This window comes from Anolis carolinensis, chromosome 1 (assembly GCF_035594765.1).
Source record: "Anolis carolinensis isolate JA03-04 chromosome 1, rAnoCar3.1.pri, whole genome shotgun sequence".
Classification (NCBI taxonomy): Eukaryota; Metazoa; Chordata; class Lepidosauria; order Squamata; family Dactyloidae; genus Anolis; species Anolis carolinensis.
The window spans coordinates 66,129,735-66,152,903 of record NC_085841.1 but is presented as its reverse complement, the minus strand read 5'-3'; the positions used below and the strand labels follow the sequence as shown (position 1 = coordinate 66,152,903).

The 23,169-nt window shown below is 40.0% G+C and overlaps 1 protein-coding gene across 26 annotated transcripts in view; it reads left to right on the top strand.

The window, feature by feature from the left end:
- afdn (afadin, adherens junction formation factor) overlaps window positions 1-23,169 on the top strand; it is a 108,865-nt gene that overhangs the window by 5,395 nt on the left and 80,301 nt on the right. The window contains exon 2 of one of the 26 annotated variants that reach the window (XM_062976124.1): window positions 3,372-3,438. The exons of the other annotated variants lie outside the window; for them this stretch is intronic. The gene's annotated coding sequence lies outside the window, so the exon portion shown is untranslated. The remainder of the gene's footprint in view (window positions 1-3,371; window positions 3,439-23,169) is intronic. 26 annotated transcript variants of the gene reach the window in all.

Genomic DNA, 23,169 nt, shown 5'->3' with positions numbered 1-23,169 from the left:
GAGCAATCATCTAAGTTGATGCTTCTTATATTGGTTGCAGCATTTTCATTGCAGTGTGACAGAATGGGGGACACTAGTCCAGAGGGCTTATCATTAAGAACCCCTCTTGCAAAGCAGACAGCTTGGTACTGTTTATAACCGACTCTCCCCAGTTGTTTAGACATTAATGGTCAGTGAGGTGCAAAAATGTTCTTGAAGCTGAACTTTGTGTTTTGGTTGAGCTGTAGCTATAATACCCAGAGAAATGTAGTGGTAACTCCTCTTGAGCAACTGCCTTAAGGCAGTCTGTCATTGATGGGATCTTCTGATCTTCTGTAAAGGGCTGTGTTCAGAAGCATTTCCTCTGATTTTTTTTTCTGGTAGCACTTTTACAGAAGATAGGTTAGTAGTCCTCTTTTCCCTTTACACTCAGTATTGTAGAAGCATATATGCATGACAAGTCCAGGAAGATGGCTAGTTGTGTACAAGGAACCTGAGGAATGTTCACCTCTTATGTTATATATTATACCTTTGATGTGGGGATGCTTGGTCGTTCAGCAACATATAAATTAAAAGTGTCTGTCAGCTGGAGTACAAACAGTAATGTTTTTCTCAATCCAGTTTTGATCATCTGTGTTAGGTGGACTCCTAAATATTTGAAATATTTTCCAGTCTGCTCTTTGTAGATACTAGTACTGTATTTGGATTTATTTTTTGTCCTTAGAGTGGAGCTTTATGTCAAGTAGAAGTTACCTCTGCAAAAAGATTAAGGTTATAACCAAGTATTTACAGTTTTAAGTATAATTATGTTTTAAAGTAGTTTGTAATCATATAATGTATTGAAATTAAAAATAAAATATTTTGAAGAATGGAAATTGTATAACATTTTAATTGTGATTTAGCACTCTTCTCCATGTGTCTGATGAATGAAAGGCTTTATGAAGCTAACTTTTCAAAACACTCTGTCAGAAGTACTTGTAGTTTAATTATTACATTTGTTGTTCTACCAGCTAGAACACTGTTTTCTAAATGTTTTCTTTGAACAAAAGCTGAGCTTATTATTCTGTAGAAATGTCAGTCACTCATAATTTCACACTCCAAATAAATGTCTGTTTGTATTAGACTATATGGAAAGGTAAGTGTTTAATTTCATTAAGAAAGTTGGGAATTATACTTACATTTTATGAGAGTGAAGATGTATGTTCTTCATTCATGGGGTGTGTGTGTGTGTGTGTGTGTGTGTGTGTTTGCTTTCTTGGTTTTATGTGGTGAACATTCATTTTCAATATAGTATCTGCTGCTTTTTTTTGCTATTTATGCTATTCTTTCTAGTTATTGTAAACTTAACTGAATAATGTAAATACTTTGAAAGATGCATGTAAAATTTCTTAATCTTAAAGAATGTGTCAAGAGTCAGACGCCAGTTAACCTACAAAACAGAGTTTATTCCGAAGATAAGCCAGAAAATAACATCCCAATAAGATCCCAATGGCGCCTCAGCAACACCTTGCCACACGCAAAGTGCAGTGGCCAAACATTCCCATTTTATTCCCCTTCCTCCTGGGTGTCCAAACACTCACACCCAAACACCAGGTGTCCCAAATCTACTCAGAGTCTGAACTCCACACAGCTAGAGCTCGTGGATCTGGAGTACCTAGCAATTCGTCGGAGTCCCAATCATCCTGCCCACACTTAGCCCCATGAACACTTAAAGAACCATCCTCCCTTCTCCAAGCATCCCAATTGGGATCAGCTCCTGCAGAAACCCCAGGTTCAGAAGTATCCATAGACCCCAAATCCCCAGACATCTCCGGTGGCTGTGCCCATTCAGTGCCCGCTTCCCCAGCCACCACCTGTTCTTCAGCATCCATCTCCCCATCTGAATCTTCCTCAGAAGATCCCCCATATAGCTCTCTAAGTCGCTTCCTGCGCAACTCCTCCAGTGAACCCTCATCACGAGGGTTTTTTCTTCCTCTTCGAATTCCATCACCATCAACCATAATCCCCGAAGGCGCAGTCACAACAGAATGAGGATTTGTAATTAAAGTTGAGGCTGAAATGTTTGAAAATAAAAATGGGAGATTATATTACATCAAAAAGTATTTCAATATTTAAAATCTATTTTTTATATTTTAATATTTATAACTTAATAATCCTATGTATATTTACTTGGAAATAAGACTTACTTTTCTGGGGAACTCGAAGTATGTACTAATACAATATAAAAACTTTAGTTTTATACATGTAAAATTTGATTATGTCCAATATTAGAGATAGTTGCATACTTTTGCATGTTATCTCACCAAATCATAATCTAAATTTTCTTTTATTTTTTTTAACTCTTTATTTTGAGCATTAAAAAGTGTGCTTTCATAGTAAAAAGAATTCAGAGTGGTATACATAAAAATACGTGTCTTGGGATTCACTTACACTGCAACATTAATGGAGTTTGACACCATTTTAACTTACCTGACTCTATTTGGAAAAAACAGGACCCTAAATGGTGTACACTTGGAACAAACTAATAGCTACAAATATCTAGGCATTACGTTTTCATCATCTGGTGCTTGGTCTAATCATATTACTCATAGTATACAAAGAGCAACAAAAGCAGCAGGTTCCATTTACAAGCTGTACCATCATAGATACCCAGGCACAATCAGGGCTGCCCTGGAAGTCTTTAAGAAAAAAATAATGCCAACACTCATATTTGGGGCCGAAATTTGGGGGCACACCAATTTGACCAAGATCGAAGCCTTCCAAGTTAAGCAGCTTTGCATTCTCCTTGGACTTTCCAGAACAACACTGATGGCTGCTGTAAGGGCAGAGCTAGGAATGCTCCCAGTAAAAGCTCAAATTTTAATGAGACAATTCAATTACTGGTCAAAGGTAAATCAGATGAATTCCAGTAGACGTCCTCACCTATGTTTAGAGGATCAAGACCAGCGTGCCCACAAGTCATCATGGGTAGTGGCCTTAAACAACGAGATGGCTAAAATTGGCCTTCCTTTACCATTTTTGAATGATCTAGGACCTAGGGCAAAACAAGTGCTCATGCAACGCACTCATGATATCTATGCTCAATTGGACCTAGCAAGTATAGGTAGGTCTTCTGCCACAAAGCTTTTAGCCTCCCACAAAATGAATATTCATTTAGAACACTATTTGACTTTTCCAGTTCCGTTGCCCTTAAGAAGAATATACACCAGGGCCAGGTTTGAACAACTCAGTATTATGATGCAAACTGGTCACTACTGTAACATCCCAAGAAATGAGAGATTCTGTGTCTGGGGTGATCAAATAGTGGAAGATATCGAACATTTTTTGATTTATTGCCCAGCATATGCCGATCTTAGACACAGTTACTTACATCCATTACTATCTAATTTTAGGTCTCCCAACAGAAATGATCTTCTGACAGCCCTCTTGCAAGGACAAGAAAGATCCACCATAATTAGAGTAAGCCTTTTTATCCTGAAAGCTATCAAGAAAAGAGCACATTTCCTGAAAGAAGAATCAGGAAAATTAGATTTTGTCAGCAAACAGATGGTCAGCTGCCTGTCCTCCCATCCTTTTTGCCTTGTTTTTATTTATGTTGCACTTTGAAATGGTCATATGACTGGTCGAACAAATAAATTATTATTATTATTATTATTATTATTATTATTATTAACTTACCTGACTCAGTGCGATGGAATCATGAGATTTCAGTTGGTGAGGCATGAGCACTCTTTGGCAAAGAAAACTAAATACTGTAAAGCTACAACTCACATGATTGAGTCCTGGCAGCTAAAGTGGTGTCAGATTGTATTCATTCTGTAGTTTGGATGCACCCTAGATTTTTGCTTACTTAGCAGTTGGGGTGGGGGGAGTCCAAAATTGTCAAATAATTTATCACCATAAATAAAAGCGTGCATGGGTCTTACTATTTTGTACCCATTGCAATATGCTCGAATCTGTTTAAAATATGCTGAAAAATATTTACACATTTTGTACTTATTAATAAATATGATATAGAAACAAAAATGTATGAATATTCCTGAAACTTGGGGGGGGGGATGATCCCCTGTTATCTTTGTGTCTTTGTATACAAAATTTGAGGAGATAGCTTTTGTAGTTTTTTTTTTAAAAAAAATGTTGAAAATTCTCCAAAAAATTGTGGATGAGTGAAACGTTCTGAAACTTGATGGGCTAACAGTGGTAAATGTGTTTTGTAATTTTAGCCAATTTCATGCCAATAGCTTTAACAATGAGGGAGAAAGGAGCCTCTGAAGTTTCTCCATTGGCACAATTAATTACTTAACAAAAAGTAACTAAAAGTAGTTAACTTGTTATAGTTACCATACAGACCCCATCCAATTTTGGAAACACTTCAGAAACTATTTTCCCCCACTCCCTAACTTTGTAATGAGCATTGCTTTTTTTTTTAATTGATTGCACAGGCCTACTGGCTAATTGCAAGGATACTATGCTGATGTGAGGTGCTGATAATTGGAGGACTGCATTGATCTCAGTACTTATGTGACTTGGAAGGCTGTACCCACCCACTTCACTCCTGACTAGTTTTAGAGTTTGGTTTTACTAGCAAAAAAAACGGGTAGTAGTAAAGTAGGCTGTGTTCTTCCAACAAAGGTCTTGGGGAACTGCATGTACCCTACATTTTCTCTTTCCCTGCCCTAAATGGATGGCAGTGAAATAAAGATAAATCTTTAATTTTTTTTTGAACTAATTGCCTCATGTAAAAACAGATCTGAAATTCTTTATTTTGATGGGCAGGGTTGTAGATTTACAGTACAGTCAACCCTCCACATTTGCAGTTTTGACTTTTGTGTATTTGATTATTCATAGATTTGATTAAAATGTTCTCTCTCAGGTAAAGAACTAGCAATTTCTTTATTCAGTTTTCACTTTCATGGGGGTCCAGTGCCCCTTACCCAGCAAATGTGGAAGGTCAATTATACAGAATATTTTAAAAAGATGGACCCGATTTGAAATCACTATATTTCTAGAATTATGAATGAAATGCTTACCACCTGAAAGGGCAGAGCATAGAGTTTCAAATAATTGCTGTCAGATGCCTTTCACAGTGCACAAACAGCCTTTAGCCCCAGTCATTTGCAAGATGGCAGCCCCACAACATAAGGCCTTTGGCAGAGGTTTTTCTAGATTTGTTTCTGACTCAAAATGGTTAATAAAACTTGATAACTTAGTAAATTCTAACTTTTTTGTGTAAATGTAACCTGTTGTCATTGTGAAATATATTGCTTTGAAATTGGATCAATCATTTTGAAATTCTGGTTTTTTGTTGTTTTTTTTGTAACTTCATGGAGTTTGTGTGAACGCATACAAAACACTGCCTCAAAAAAGTGTCCATTTCTAATCAGTGTATTGACCCTGCATTGACATACTTGCACTGCAATTCTTTGGCGATGTTGGGAAGTTTTTGGTTCATTTATATAAGTGTGATGAATCTTGTAGGTTTTGGGCCACTTGTTCTCCCTTTGACAATTTCCGCAGTCAAATATAAAAAGGTTATTTAAAAATGGCAGGTTTTGTTACTGGAGACTCCTAAGTTTGGCAGTTTTGCATTAAAACAAAATGAAAAGGGGTGGGAGCAGGATTACAGGCCTGGGTGGTTTCTGGAGGCTAAACATTTTTTGCCAGATCTCTAGTGCTTATTCTTTCTTTCTATAAATATGGTGAAAAAAATATCATGTTTCATTACACAATAGTCACACTTTCCCCCTATTTTGATGAAAAACAGGTTGTGTGACTCTTATGTGAGAAAAAAATGTGCCTATGATTGTCCAGTTTCTGGTTTTTTAAAAAATAAATAAATAAAATGTCTTACCCACCAAAAGGGGAAGAGGAGGAAAGAAATCGTGTTAGAAGCTTCAAAAAGATGCTGTTCATACTGACTGGCCTTTTGGTTTGGAATAGAAATGTGTGAATACAGTTTGTATATTTGACTGTTAAGTAACAGTACAGTAGTGGGCAGAAGGTGAGACTTCTTTTTTTACTTAACTGTATAGGGAGATTCTGCCTTTCAATCCCATTGTCCTAATGGAAAATTAGGATGAAATGTACGCCCAGAATGGGTTTTAGAGTAGATATAACATATTTCAGATGACCTATATAAGTTCTTGCTGCAGTGTGATACTCTTGTCTGGGAATGTGGTATGTTGGAATGTTGTTCATACAAATCTTATCTAAGTCAGCTTAGTACGTGGACAATGATTTACCTAGGGCAAAGAAGAACATTTCCTTTTGAACATGTAGCAGACTTAACTGATTGCTCAAGCTGTGCACTGATGTACATGGTATGCAAAATGATGTGAATTTGGATGTTTTTCTCTTTTTGTGGAAAAAGAGATTGGGGGGAAGATTACTTCTTTAGTCCACCCACTGTACTTCAACAAAATCTCTGAAATTTTCTACCGTCAAAGAATGTTGTATACATTAGTTTACACTAGCATACAAAGTGTACAAATGTGTGTAAGTAACTAAAATATATAAGAAGGCAAAGAAAACATATACCAAATAGACTTCTTTTGAGCCAAAGCTTTTTAATACTTTAGAAAAATTAAAACATTAGAAGTTGATGTTTTAAATCTAATTTAATTAATGGCCTAAAAACATTGCTTCAAATGAAAATTTGAAATTCTTATACTCAAAAACAAGTCCAGATTCAAATCCAAATACAGTAGAGTCTCACTTATCCAAGCCTCGCTTATCCAAGCCTCTGGATGATCCAAGCCATTTTTGTAGTCAATGTTTTCAATATATCATGATATTTTGGTGCTAAATTCGTAAATACAGTAATTACAACATAACATTACTGCGCATTGAACTACTTTTTCTTTAAAATTTATTGTAATACATGATGTTTTGGTGCTTCATTTGTAAAATCACAACCTAATTTGATGTTTAATGGGCCTTTCCTTAATCTCTCCTTATTATCCAACATATTCGCTTATCCAACGTTCTGCTGGCCCGTTTACATTGGATAAGTGAGACTCTACTGTACCTGATTGCAATTTCTGTAATTGATGAGCTTTCTTCCATCATTCATAACTATGTGGAAAATTTTGGACCTTGAAGTATTTTGAAATTACTACAAGCATATAAAACATCCAAATCCAAGACCTACGTTTGAACCTAGGGATTAATGGGTATCTTGTTGAGAGAAATGTGTGGTTCAGAACTTTCTGACAAAACATTTCTTCATTCTCTGTAAAATGTATACAGTAGTTTCTGTTTTTATAGTATTGTTTCTTATTGGATTGTTACAGCTGTCCTACCTTTCTTAATTTTTACAATCTGCAGATGTAGTGTTGTGTATTTTTGCAGTTTTCTTTGTATGTAACTAAAACATTTATACACCATGACAGTACAGTAATTGTATGCATGGAAGTTCTGCTTACACTTCTGAGTAAATCTAGGTATGGTGGTTCTATAAATGGCATTTTATATGTTGAGTTGTAAACTCTGCATTTCACAGTAAAGCAACCAAATACGTTTAACTTTGATAAGAAAAAAATCAAGTAGTTCATATATTTCTATTTCTCCATCTATTCTGTCACAATGAATATGTAAAAACCGTTGTGTGTATTAGGTTTTCAATTTAATTTCAGGATGGTTGGCATGGGATTGCACACTTTTTGTTAGACATCAAAAATCTTGGGCTGATCTGAAGTTGTTGAACCTCACCTGTCATCATCTCTTACCACAAACAGTATTTTTTGAGCATCAGGAGAGCCAAAGGCTTCTCACTTCGGTATTAGATGGGAAAATAGGAGGTGTAGAAGACAGCCGTAGTACATCCCTTGTGTGTGTACTACCTGAGAACATGAATGTAGAAGGATTATTGGAGTATGTCAGAGTGCATCTTTATTGCAGCTTTTATAATATAATATAATATAAAAGATATAATATTCTGAAAAAAAAGTACAGGTGAAAGATCATTGTGTTCAAATCCATATAGGAAGCATGGATTATATGCTGATGATGCAGACAAAATATTTTTTAAAGAAAAAAACTTTAAAATATTTTTTTAAATGTGTAAAACATTTCCTGGACTGTATCATTGTTCTATTAAATGTGGAGGATTTTTTTTACAAACTAGAACTTTTACTTTTATTGCTCAGTAATTGTGCTGACAATAAAATACATATTTAAATTCTACATTCTTTGTATACGTTTGTATCTGTTAAAGATTTCAAACAGGAGTGAGAGGATGGGTAAGGGAGTTCTGCATAGCCATTCCATGATTTGTAGCAAGCAAACATGCTTCAAGAACATCCCCATAATCAGATGTAAAATGACATTGTGCTGAGATTTTCCACGGTCTTCCAGGGGTCTCAGCATCTGGCTATGGAAATATAGCCAGATGCTTTTTCACAAAGCTTAGAATGGTATGTGGAGCAGCATCAGAGGCTTTTCAATAAGTAGGGGAAAGATGCTGTTACGGAGGAGTGAATACCAACACTTGGAGCATCTGATAAGGGACATCTGCGTGGATGATATACTTAACAGTAAGTGTATACTTATCAGAATTCTGGCATGAATGTGGTCAGTTGAGTTAAATATTGGGGGTGGGTGAGATGAAGGGAGTGATTGTTACACTTGACCATAGTTAGATTTATAAGTGTTCTGTGGCCCTAAGAACAGTCTTCCTTGTTGATCTTGTCAGTCACATTTGATGATTTTTGCAGTAGCAATCTATCCTCCTTTGTTAAATCCCTGCAATTAAATACTCACTTGAACACCTTTTTGTGTCATAACCTCTGTTATTGTGTGCTTTCAAGTAATTTTTAACATATGGTGACAGAAAGGGGGGCCTATCATGGTGCTTTCTTGGCAAAATTATTCAGAGGAAGTTTGTCCTTACATTCCTCTGAGGCAAAGAGTCTGTGATCAGCCCAGGGTCACTCAGTGGGTTTCCATGGTTGAGTCAGGATTTGAAATGTGGTCTCCTAGTGTGTTAGTCCTACATTCAAACCACTACACCAGGCATTCTCAAACTGTGGCCCTTCAGCTGTTTGAACCTCCAATTCCCAGAATTCCTAACCATTGAATAAACTGGACATGGCTTCTGGGAGTTGGAGGTCCAGGCAGCTGGAGGACTGCAGTTTGAGGATGCTTGTACTACACCATAGCTGCATGACAAAGCTGTCTGTCTTTCATTGTGGCCTAGTAATAGAAATAGGGATCTAATGGGGAGTAGGGCAAGATCTCATATGCACTTAACTAGTAGATAACTTACTGTCACTGGTTTCTGAAACAGTGTGTTTTAATAATTAACGCTTAATTGAATAGTTATATTGAAATAATGGAATGAGATCTTGATATGTTAAATGTACGTCGCATAGCCACACTGTTAAGATTTTGTCCTTGAACTTGAACTGTCTTTCAGAAGTGTCACTTCCTCCTATGTGACTGTACTTAGAATACTGTCTATAATTCTGGTTCCCATGATTCTAAAAGGTTATTGTAAAGTTCAAACAGGTGCAGAAAATAGCAACCCAAATAATTGAGAAGCTGCAGCAAATCATTTATGATGAAGACTTACCAGACTTGTAGCTTTTGCTGAAAATAAAAAAGCAATTAAGAAAATGATATGGCACAGATATATAGAGTTTTGCCTTCCAAGCAGTTAATAGGAAACCTGAGTTACTAACTGAAGCTGAATGGGAATTTACTTTTAAAGTGACTGAGAAGTGTATTTTTGTACATTTGGATTAGGACAGTGCTTGTGCATGATTACCTGTCCACTTCTCATCCATAATTTGGAAGAGAATTGTGTTTTGTCAATGTATTTCCCCTAATTCTTTGGTGCTGTTGGCAGCTTACTTGATTTATAGTGATAGAGAATATGTGGCCCACCAGATGTTCTTGAGTTGCAGTTGTCATCAGGCCTCACTATTAGCTGTGCTAGCTAGGGTGGGCAGCAGACTTAGTTCAAAAGTATTTAGAAGACCAAAACAACCCCTAGAGTATTCTTTGCCCAAAAAATCCAATGAAATTATTGGAGTTGACAGGTAGCTTGAACTCACATAAATACACATACACACTCCACTTCTGGTTTTAAATGCAGCATTTTACTTAATTTATGAAGATTAACAATTGTTTTATAAAAACTTTATAATATGTCACTGGAAAAAGCACACTACTGTATATTTTTAGTTTGCCGTTTTTAAATACAATCTACATATATAGATTGAATCGGGTCCTGGTAATTCTAAATCTCTTCAAAAGCAGCAGGATGCTTTTATAATAAATAATTTATTTAAATAATATGCATAATTTATTTTAAATTTATGTTCTCTTTGTTTTTAAACGTATTCTCAACATTTCATGAGTTGGTTTTCTTATATTCATAGTAGGTTTGATCCTGAGAGAGTGGAATGTAAGAAAATTCATTTCTTATTATCCTCATTTGGACATTACTTTTCTGACAGTTTGAACTTCCAACTCCTGTAATCTTTATATAGTTGGAGTTCTGTAAATTAGAACCTAGGCTTTAATTGTGTTTTATGTGCATTTATGCTACATTGTAATATTATCGATCATTTTCTTTATTTTCTGTTTTAATAACCAGTTGGCATGTATGTGTAGGTAAAGCAATCTTAGATTCCTGTGATTCTTAACAAATGTCTGGCATTTTCAAAACAGCTAAGGAACTAAGTATATTCACTGTTTGTGGAGTGCTTGATTGCCATTTTAATCAATTTAATTATTAGCTTAGGTTTTTAAAGAAACAACATTTAAAACATTCAATTGCGTTGTGCTTGTTCCTTCTTATACTTGTGTTTCCATTAATATTGCACATTCTGCTATGAAAGATCTCCTGTTATTTTTATTTTACAAAATTATACCTTTGTGCCATTTTTTAAAATGAGGACTGAATAGCAATCATAGAATAACAGCATTACAGAGTTGGAAGAGGCCACAAGGGACATCAATCCCACCTCCTGCCACATAGGAATATAAAATTAAAGATGGCCATCCAACCTTTGTTTAATAAACTCTACAGACTCCTCCACTCTCCAATGCAACATATTCCACTGCTGAATAGCTCTTTCCATCAGTAAGTTTTTCCTAATATTTAGGTGAAATCTCTTTTACTGTAGCTTGGAATCCATTGTTCATGTCTTGGTCTCTGGAGCAGCAGAAAATAAGATTGCTTTGCTCCATCTTTAATATGACATCCTTTGAAATTTTTAATCATGGTTATCTTGTCATCTCTTACCCTTTTGTTCTCCAGTCTAAACACTCCATCTCCCGAAGCAGCTCTCCATAAGGCATTGTTGCCAGATCCTTTACTACTAATGTAGAAAAGTGTCTGTGATACAGAGATGTCATATGCTAGTTGCTATAGTAGATATCATATATGTGTATGAAGATAGTTCAGTAACAAAATTGAGTATATTTCCCCATTAAACTAGTGGTAATGCAAGACACTGCATATCTATGTTGACCCTTGTTCTACTATTTGCATAACAGATAAATCTAGTACAACTATGTTAGACGTGTTTTATTCCACATGTTAGCCATTAAATCATGTTGGTCAGCCCTGACTAGATTCGATCTATTTAATCAATATTTTATAATGAGTCAACACATAGATTGATTCCATTGATTCAGTAGTCTGGTCTGCTTTGGCCTACAAATAGAATTCAGGCCACTGTGTACAATAACAATGAGGATCAACTTGTTACTTTTTAATAGAAATGAGGCATATATTACTTTGAGGTACTGCATTCAGGAAGATTTGGGGGGGGGGGGGCTATTTAAAAAATATTGTGTTTTAAAAATGTAAGAACAGGACAGTTTATTTATTTCGTGTCAAAAGCATTGCATAACAAATGCATTTAAAAATGATGAAAAAAATTAGAGGAAATCACAAACAACTAAATAGTTTTAGACCAGAAACAGGCAACAGCAACCGCATTGTCCGTAGCTTTAAACAACTCCTCCTCCGTGCATGAGGCAGGACATTGTGGGCAAGCATACATATGCGGGGTTGTTTGTTCTGCTCCGCAGTCACACAAGGTGGAGGATTCCTCCAGGTAGTGCCACCTTGCCAAGTTGTCTTTAGATCTGCCCACTCCACTTCTGAGTCTGTTCAGGGACTTCCAAGTTGCCCATTCTTGGTTTGCCCCTGGAGGAAGACCCTCATGGGGGGCCATCCAGTTAGAATTGCCAGGTTTAGCTGCCCAGAGGGACACCCTTGCTGCTGCTGGAGGAACATCAAGAGGAGTGGTGGTTCTCATGAAGCCCTTCCTTGATTTGAGTCTACTGGGAGGAGGCTGATAGTCATGCAGTGGGTGGCTTTCACAATGTTCAACCTTATTTCTCTCACAGTTAGCAGCAACTTCCCGTCGCACGTCAGGAGGGGCAATGCCAGCTAGCTTGTAGAGTTTATCAACAGGTGTAGGTTTAAGGCATCCTGTGATGATTCTGCATGTTTCATTCAGTGCTATGTCCACTTGCTTCGCATGGGCAGACTTTTGCCAAACAGGACAGGCGTACTCAGCAGTTGAGAAAGACAAGGCCAGGGCTGATATTCTTATTACTTGTGGGTCTGCACCCCATGAGCTGCCAGTCAGTTTCCGCAGGATGTTGTTGCGTGCAGCTACTTTGTGCTTGGTGTTCGTGCAGTGTTTCCTATATGTTAGTGTTCGATCTAAGGTGACACCAAGATATTTAGGATGGAAACAGTGTTCGAGCTTTTGGCCTTCCCAAGTAACTTTCAGTTTCCTGTTGGCTTCACGATTACGTAGGTGTGTCTTGGCAGGGTTGGGCTTCAGGTGGTTCTCTTTGTAGTAGCTGGAGAGGTCTTTCAAGGCATTAGTGAGTTGGTTTTCAACTGTTTCAAAATCTTTCGCTTGTGTTGTAAGGCCAAGGTCATCAGCATATATAAAGCTCTTTGTGAGTGGTGATAGTGGCTGATCGTTCATGAAGATGTTAAATAAGGTCGGTGCAAGAACACTGCCTTGGGGTAAACCATTCTTTTGCCTCCTCCATCTGCTTTTCCGGCCCTGAAACTCCACATAGAAGCTGCGGTTTTCTAGGAGGGTCTGGACAGTTTTTGTAAAGTCAAAGTCCCGGGTGATATGGTAGACTTTATGCAGCATTTTTCTATGTTGCACTGTGTCATAGGCTGCTGTAAGGGCCACAAAAACTGTTCCCGTAATGCAGCCTTTCTCATAGCCTTCCTCGATATGCTCAGTCAGATGAAGAATTTGACCTGTACAGTTTTTCCCTGGTCTGAAACCTGCTTGTTGTGCAATAAGCTTGGGTTCGATAACAGGTCCTAGTCGATTTAATAGCATCCTCTCATAGACAGGACAGTAAAAGGTTAATTTTTATGAGCAGTATAGCACTTGTTCCCTGTAAGTAAATTAGCACATTAATGAAAAAAATACATAAAAGGTGTGAGAGAAGAACCATATGAAGATAAACCTCCAGTTTTAGAAACTTAAGTTGAAGCTACATTCAAGCCACTTAGGAGAAATATATTTTCAACAACAGATGGCAAACCAATAGTTGGGGTGGGGATTAAATCCGGCAAGTACTGCTTGTTCCATTCTTTAAGGCCACCGAAGTAGCAGTTGGGATGGATGGAGGGCATTTTATAAGCTACTGAGCAAGATTCCTCAGTGGAGGACATGTATGTGAGAATATGATGTGATGCTATGTTGCTGAGTTGGAGTTCTTGCATTAGTCTGTAACATGGAGAAGATGTGGTTTGTGGAAGTTCACAGTACACAAGGTACACAAAGTAATGTCAATTGCACCATTATTGTACATATTGTTTAGGGTTTGGATGATGGCAAGTCCATATATTGTCTTTGGCACATTTTTTGCTTGTATGTGGGTGATTCTTCTGTGCTTTCTTAGATAATCATTACAATTTTATATGGCAACTGCGCTGACAACTTAAATTACGGTAAGCAATTATGATATAAGATAAAGGAGGACTGCACAATTTGACCCTTGTAACGGGCCAATGATAAAAAAAAACTTATGTGGGCCACTCCTCCTTCATCCCTGTGTGCCTGCAGAAGGGGAAGCCCCACCCCTTCCCCATCCTTGTGCAATTCCCTGGGAAAGCACCTGCTTCTCCTTTATTGCTCAGCCGTTGGCATGCTTATTTAGAACCAATTCTTTTCTGTCAGACATTAAAAGATAGTTCTAAATAAAAGGAAGCCTATGTCTAACTTGTTTATTGATATTAATTAATGCATATTTGCATGGTGATATGAACAGCTTAAAGCGATTATTAGTAGCTAGGGTATTAATTAAGGGTCAGGGAGGCTAATAGGAGGGTGGGAAGGAGGGCAGTGGTTAGAGGCTATTGGGCCAGTGCAATTACCATCCACAGATAATACAAACAACACTGAAGCACTGGAGCACTTTTATAGGGGTTGGGGTAAAGAAATTAACATCCTATCTCCTTACGCTTAGTATACTACTGCTTCCAATCAGAACATCAATATAACCCTCAAGGAGGTAGGAGTAGGAAGCAGCGGTAATATGATCCTCGGATGTGAAAGTGAGTCTACCACTATGGTAGACCATGTAGGGAGAGGGTGTGCATTTAGCAACTGGGGGGCCCCCATCGAAGTTATTCAGGGAAGGGGGAGATACGGGAAAGGGAGGCATAACTTAATTCGGCCTAGGGTGAGAAATAGAGTGCTTGTAGATCTAAAACGACCTCCTGACATAGTAAAGTTGGGTGCCCAGGTTGGCGGACCCTCCGATCTGAAGGTGGTGCTGCTGAACGCCAGGTCTGTCAACGGTAAAGCTGCAATCATCCAGGATCTCATTCTGGATGAGCGGGCAGACCTGGCATGCATAACTGAGACCTGGTTGGACGAGGCTGGGGGAGTTAACCTTACCCAGCTTTGTCCACCAGGATATACCGTGCAGCACCAACCAAGATCTGGAGGGAGGGGAGGAGGGGTTGCAGTGGTCTATAAGGAGTCCATCCCCCTGACCAGGTGCCCCATCCCGCAGTCTACCTTCTTTGAGTGTGCTCATCTGAGGGTAGGGAGCCGGGACAGTTTAGGGATTCTGCTAGTGTACCGACCACCCCGCTGCACTACAGTCTCCCTGCCTGAGCTAGCTGGGGTGGTCTCAGGCCTGGCTTTGGAGTCCCAACGGCTCATTGTGCTGGGGGACTTCAATATCCATGCCGAGGCCACTCCCTCCGGTGCAGCTCAGGACTTCATGGCCGCCATGGCAACCATGGGGCTGTCCCAATTAGTATCTGGCCCTACCCACAGAGCGGGGCACACACTTGACTTGGTTTTCTGCCAGGGATGGGAGGAAGGTGACGGTGTGGAGGAGCTCACCATCGCTCCGTTGCCATGGACCGACCATCACCTGATCAGGTTTAGACTCACTGCACCCCCCAACCTCCGCAGGGGTGGAGGACCTAAAATGGTCCGCCCCAGGAGGCTTATGGATCCGGATGGATACCTGACGGCTCTTGGGGAATTCCCCGCCACCTCGGCTGGTGATTCTGTCGATGTTCTGGTCACCCTCTGGAACAAGGAGGCGGCTAGGGCAATAGACACGATCGCTCCAGAACGTCCCTTCTCGAGTACCCGAGCTAAACCATCTCCTTGGTTTACTGAGGAGTTGGCAGCGATGAAGCGAAAGAAGAGGGAACTAGAGGGCGTGTGGCGTTCGGAGCCAAGCGGGCCAAACCGAACACGGCTGTGTTCCTATCTTAGGGCATATGCCGCGGCAATAGATGCTGCAAAGAACGTTTTCTTTGCAGCTAATATTGCGTCGGCAAAGAACCGTCCGGCGGAGGTGTTCCGAGTTGTCAGTGGTTTGTTATATCCCGTCCCTCAAGACGGGATCCCTGACAACTCGGCAGCCCGCTGTGAAGCATTTGCTCGGTTCTTTGTGGACAAAGTCGCTTTGATCCGTTCTGGCTTTGACACCATATTAACGGCAGTCTCCGAGGATGTAACACGAGCACCTGCTTGTCCTATTTTGATGGATTCATTTCAATTGGTTCAGCCTGAGGACATGGACAAGGTGCTTGGAGAGGTGAGGGCTACTACATGCATCCTAGACCCCTGCCCATCCTGACTGGTGAGAGAAGCCAGAGGGGGTTTGGCCGAGTGGGTGAAGGTGGTGGTGAATGCCTCCCTTCGGGAAGGCATATTTCCAGCGAGCCTGAAATTGGCTGTGATCAAACCGCTGTTGAAGAAGCCATCACTGGACCCCACTCAATTGGAGAACTTTCGGCCTATTTCCAATCTCCCCTTTTTGGGCAAGGTCATGGAACGTGTGGTGGCCACACAACTCCAGGCATTCTTGGTAGATACCGATTTTCTGGATCCGGTGCAGTCTGCCTTCAGGCCGGGGCATGGTACCGAGACAGCCTTGGTTGCCTTAGTCGATGATCTACGCCGGGAACTGGACAGGGGGAGTGTGTCCCTGCTGGTTCTGCTGGACCTCTCAGCGGCCTTCGATACCGTCGATCACGGTATCCTTCTGGGACGCCTCGCTGGGATGGGTCTCGGAGGTACTGTTCTGCAGTGGCTCCGGTCCTTCCTGGAGGGTCAGTCCCAGATGGTGTCATTGGGGGACACCTGCTCGGCCCCACAACCATTGACTTGTGGGGTCCCGCAGGGTTCAGTACTGTCCCCCATGTTGTTCAACATCTACATGAAGCCACTGGGAGAGATCATCCGGAGTTTCGGGGTCCGGTGTCATCTGTACGCAGATGATGTCCAGCTCTGTCACTCCTTCCCACCTGTCACTAAGGAGGCTGTCCAGGTCCTGAACCGGTGTCTGGCTGCTGTGTCGGACTGGATGAGGGTGAACAAATTGAAACTGAATCCAGACAAGACAGAGGTCCTCCTGGTCAGTCGTAGGGCCGAACAGGGAATAGGGTTACAGCCTGTGCTGGACGGGGTCGCACTCCCCCTGAAGACACAGGTTCGCAGTCTGGGGGTCCTCCTGGACTCATCGCTGAGCCTGGAACCCCAGGTCTCGGCGGTGGCCAGGGGAGCCTTTGCACAACTCAGACTTGTGCGCCAGCTGCGCCCGTTCCTTGGGAGGTCTGACTTGGCCACGGTGGTCCACGCTCTGGTTACAGCTCGTTTGGACTACTGCAACGCTCTCTAAGTGGGGTTGCCTTTGAAGACGGCCCGGAAACTCCCAACTAGTACAACGGGCGGCAGCCAGATTAATAACTGGGGCAGCTTACAGGGAGCATACCACCCCCTTGTTAAGCCAGCTCCACTGGCTGCCGATATGCTACCGAGCCCAATTCAAAGTGCTGGTCTTGACCTATAAAGCCCTAAACGGTTCTGGCCCAATCTACTTGTCCGAATGTATCTCCTCCTATGAGCCAGGAAGATCCCTAAGGTCATCTGGAGAGGCCCTGCTCTCGGTCCCGCCTGCCTCACAGGCACGGCTGGTGGGGACGAGGGACAGGGCCTTCTCGGTGGTGGCTCCCCGGCTGTGGAACACCCTCCCCAGAGAAATACAGCACGCCCCAACCCTTCTGAGTTTTAGAAAAGCCCTGAAAACATGGCTATGTGCCCAGGCTTTCAAAGATTAAATGATAAAAGACGACCCTGGACTGATTTACGGCTACAGCACGAGGATTTTGGAGGAATGGATTTTAATCATATGTTTTATATTTTTCTATTGTTTTAATTGTTTTATTGGATTTTCATTGTTGTTTTAATTATGTGCAGGCATTGAATTGCTGCCAATTTGTACGCCGCCCTGAGTCCCTTCGGGTGAGAAGGGCGGGATATAAATGTTGTAAATAAATAAATAAATAAATTATTCAGTCTTTCTTATGGTTTCTTCTAGCATTACCAGTGGGTGAAAAGAAGGTCTGCAGTATGTTTATTATTGTTCAGAATAAAAGGTTATGATTCTCATGGACGTATTATTTTGGCTTCAGAAAAGATCTTCAAATTGATATTAGGTAATAAGTTAGTGTGAAATATCATCAGGTTTACATTATACACATTTATTTTCTATAACCCAGTAGAAAAAAAACACACTTTTTCAGTCTTTTGTGGGATACATATTCTTGTTGTTGTTGTTGTTGTTGCAACAAACTTAAAACAGTTGCTGAAGATCTGTCACCTTGCAATGCTTTGAATTATGTGTTCAGTCTATAGTTAGTTGTTCCTATACTCAAATGTATCACTGAATAAATGTAACTGAACCTCTTCAAAATGTTAGCTTACACTTCAATATATTACATATAATCCATAAACCAGGGAGCTGGTGAAAACCTCAGTTGAAACCCATACTTTTATGCTTTTGATTGCACAGAGCTATTGAAGATATGTATAGACTCCATCTTCCTCAACACTCTACTCTGGCTGTGGGAATTAGACATGGAGAATGGTGAGAAAAGGTCTCCATTGTAAACATATGCCAATGCTGCATTTATAGTAAATAGACTAGCTGTGCTTTGCCATGCGTTGCTGTGGCCAATTGGAATTGCACTGAATAGCCTCATTACTTCTAAGCCTGGGCGCTTTCTATATAAGGGCCTCCTTGTTTGGGCTGGTTGAATGGAAAGGAGTGGCCTGATGGCTTCCAAACGTGAGGTTTTTTTTATCTAGGGGAAATCTTGGTTGGACAGGTTGAAGAGGAGTGAATAGTCTTGGTGCTTTGAATCCTAGCCGCTTTCTACTTTGTGGAATTGTTGGTTGGGCAGGTCAAATAGCAATGAATAGTCTGAGTGCAGTAAGTATGAATGTTGCAATTAGTTACCTTGATTTGCATTGAATGGCCTTGCAGGTTTGAGGCCTGGCTGTTTCCTGGTTGAGGGAATCCTTTGTTGGGAGGTGTTAGCTGAGCCTGATTGTTTCCTGTCTAGAATTCCCCTGTCTGGAATTCCTCTGTCTTCTGAGTGTTGTTTTGTATTTTGTGTCCTGATTTTAGAGATTCTATTGTTCTGTTTTCTTATTAGACCACAGTAATTATTACATATGATATACAGTAATGTTATGTATTAATTACTGTTTTTATGAATTTAGCCCCCAAACATTGCAACATTTAGTTCAAAAACATTGACTACTAAATGGTAGACTGCCTTGGATAAGTGAAGCTTGGCTAAGTGAGACTCTACTGTATTGTCTGTTTGGAGGCCAAGTGTGAATGTTGCCATTGGCAAGCTTGATTAGCACTGAATGGCTTTGCAGCTTCAGTGCCTGGCTAATTCTTGCTGTTGTTGTGATTGTTTTTATTATAATTGAGGGGTAAATTGAGGGAAAGAGGAGGAGAAACTGAAAGTAATTGAGGGAGAACTCTTCCTACCTCCCCCTCCTTGAATGGCCTTGCAGGTTTGAGGCCTGGCTGTTTCCTGGTTGAGGGAATCCTTTGTTGGGAGATGTTAGCTGAGCCTGATTGTTTCCTGTCTAGAATTCCTCCTCCTTCTGGTCCCCCCCTCCGTACCTCCGTGGCGTTGGTGTGCCTGTTTCATGGGGCGACATGGGCCAGGCCCCTCCCTTCCTCCCTCCTCACTCTGTTTCCATCACATTGAGGAGAGGGGTGGGGGTTGTTCTGTCCGCGTGCGGGACGGCGTTTGGCACAGGCGCACATGGAGCGTTCTGGTTTTTTGGTTTTTTTAGGCCTTGTGGAGGTTCGTGATGTGTAGTTTTGTTGTATGAACCTAGAGGCGTGGATGAGGGGTTGTGCTGCCAAATTTTGAGATTGTGGGGCATGTAGTTTTGTTGTTTTGTCTGAGGAAGTGATTCCATTACTCTTTTATATATATAGATGTATACTGTACCTCAAATCCTGGCAAAACTTCAGTTGTCTTGCAGATGAGCTTTTTCAAAGTTAGACTATTAAGAAAAATTTATTCTTTCCTTACCCCTGTTGTAATGTATGGAAGAGGAAAAAAGAGAATTGGGCAAAAGAAGAGTAAAATGCTTTGATTCTACTCTACTTCACTTGTCCCATTTTTCCCTAGAAAACGTGGAGTAGTGATTTGTCATTCAACTACCTCATGCAAGATAAAAAAATCAGTATTGTTTCCGTTTTTGTTACATTTGTCCTTCTCTGACTAGAAAAATGTGAAATAGATGAATAGATCTCCAGCAGAATTCAGATGTCTATTGCCCTTGTTTCCTCACCCCAAACATTTGGAGGGGGCGGGGTTGGATAGATTCTAGGTGTGCAAGTCCTTTCTGTTTTTGTTCTGTTTTCATTTTGAATTTCAGCCCTCCCCCCTGTTCTTTTTTCAAGAAAATTCCAGGAAATTGGGAGGGGGGCCATTCGGATTAGTAATGTGGAACCCTGAGTTCAGTTTCTGTTTTGAGAAGAATCTTCCAGAAAATAGAACAGGGGAGGGGCCTGAAAACAACAGAATTCTGTGCCGTTTTGCACACCCCTAAATTCTCTTTCATTTCTCCATTCAGTGGAAAGATAAGGAGGAATATAAGAATACATATGCAGATTCTCTGCACACCTTACCTTCGTCTTCCATGTTATCGAAGCTTAAATTTAGAGTTATCTCTTCCACTGTGATGTACCACAGCTTAACAACTAGTCAACAAATTAAGCAGAATGCTTTCTTTCTAATAAGTGTATAATCAGCCCTCTACATTTGCAGCTTTCCCTTGATTACTTGTGAATTGCATTAATATGTTTCCTCAAGGAATCTTTATTTCCTCTAGCATAGTCCATTTCTGCCATAAAATTGCTTCGGAGGACCTAGCAATTCCGAGAGAGAAGAGTTCTCTAAGCATTTGCAGGTCTTCCAATATGATTATATGGTCAATGTTTGGTAAAAGTCAACCATAGAATTGCACTGGTGGATGTAGAAATTCCTCAAGAGGTGTTCTCTTGAGTCAAAAACTACTTTTTTTAAAAAAAAAAATTGAGTTTTTTCTGTCTTTACAAGGGTCCTGTCCCTCTAGCTCCAGAGAATGTAGAAGACTGACTGTACTATCAAATGTGTGACTTCTACAATTTGATGTGCTTCTTTTGTATTCACCAAAGTGAAGAGCTTAAGATTTAACAAACGGCTATTCATTTGGGAGCTATGTCAACCAGTGGTTCTCAACTTGAGGTCCCCAGATGTTTTTAGCCTTCAACTCCCAGAAATCCTAACTGCTGGTAAACTGGCTGGGATTTCTGGGAGTTGTAGGCCAAAAACATCTGGGGACCTCAGGTGAAGAACCACTAGTGTAAACCTTAGAACAGAGCTTTCCAGAATTTTCATGTTGGTGACAGGATTTTTAGACATACATCTTTTTGTGACATGGTAATTAAGTTTTATTGGCAAACTGGAGGTTAAACCAACCCCCTCCTAGTTAAGAATGGGAGTGAGACAACAGGAAGTGATAGAAATCCAATTCCAGGAAGGGAAATTCACTCATGACAGGCATGTAGCCGGGGGGGGGGGGGGGGTTGGTCTGCGAGAAGGCCTTACATTTATTATTTAAACTGTTATGTTTATTCATATCATGATTTGATCACCATGCTCAATATATCCCATATGCATGGGGGTATTGGGATAACGATACAAACGGTTTGCTAGGGTAGACCCTCTCCCACTCAGACTCAGCTCCCCCCCTCCCCCCCGAACCAAAATCCCAGCCCCTCCCAAAACAAAATCCTGGCTACAGGCCTGACTCATGAAATAGTTATTATGGGGAAAAGGAGTTTCCACTGAAGCTTTATCATCGATCCTAACAACAGGCTAAATTTTCCGAAATCCAGTGATCATAGGGGCAGAATGTGAAGTGAAATCTTCCAAGCAGGGGCATAGACAGTACAACAAACACCGCAAGGGTGTTAATCCTTCCCTATGCTATCCAAAGCTAAAAACATTTTTTGGGCTAGAGTTACACTTAAGAAATATACCTGTTCTGATTTGCATACAAATTCAGCTTAAGAACAAACCTACAAAACCTATCTTGTTCATAGTATGGGGACTGTCTGTATATAATGTATACACTAAATAGTGTATAATATGTATAAGTTTCATATGCAGTGGAACCTCGACTTATGAGCTTCCCTACTTACAAGTTTTTTTTCTTAGTTGCAAGCCATTGCTCGGCCCTAGCTTGATTTATTGTTGCATGTGAAAGTACAGGTTTTGCCATGCTGTTACACTGGCCATTTGTTGCCTCAAATGTGCTTCCTTGCTACAGTGGTTGGATAGAACCAAGTAAGTTTATTTGTTTACATTCTTTTTGTTATTATTTTATACATTTTTTGTTATTTATAAAGTACATTCTCTTATTTAAAAACACATAACAAAAATTGGGTTTTTCGGGGGGCGGAACGGATTAATAACATTTCAGTGCAAACATTTGCTTTGAGATAAGAGTGATTTAAGTTAAGAACTCAGCCAAGGAACAATTTAACCTCTTAAGGTATCACTACACTGCATAAGTGAGTTTTGGAATTTTTTCCTTTACGCTTATGTACTACAGTTGATTATTGTGCTGTTTCCTCTTATCCATTTTATTGGGAATTACTGCAATTCAATCAACAAGCTGTAGAAATGATAAAAGTACCTATAGCTGAACAGCACCACTTTGTCCGTGTGTGTGTGTGGGGGGGGGGGGGAGCACTTTTCATGTGACATACCTAGGGACTACAGGCGGCACAGAGTTTGGAAAGCTCTGCCTTAGACAATTTGAAATTTTACAGTGTTTCAGCAATTTTTCTGAAGTCAGAGAGCTAGTTTCATCTATTTGTATCAGCAGTAAAACTCAGAATAAATAAATTTATCAGTTTATTTACTGTAAATATTTCTTAGGAGGCTTTTTCTTCTTTCTTCATATACAGTGTTCCACAAGATATTAAGCAAAAATAATCTCGGTCTTGGAAATTATAGTGAATAGTGTCATTCTGTGTAGCAATTTCACTGTTGTTTAAATCTTTCTCAGATTGTTGCATGGCTGAAAGTTCTAGTCTAGCAGTTCTGAAACCGTAAGCTATGTCTTATATTAACATGGAGGTTCATTTTACAAATGTTTGAAGGAATGGGTACCATAAAAATGGAATACAGTACAGAATTAACTGTATTAAATAGACCAAGTATACATTTCCTCAAGAAGGTTCCTTTAAATTTGTAGTTGTGATAAAATTCCAAACTATATTTGATCAAACACATTTTGATTTGCTTGCTTGCTTGTGGAGAGTGGGGAAATGAAAGATGTCTGC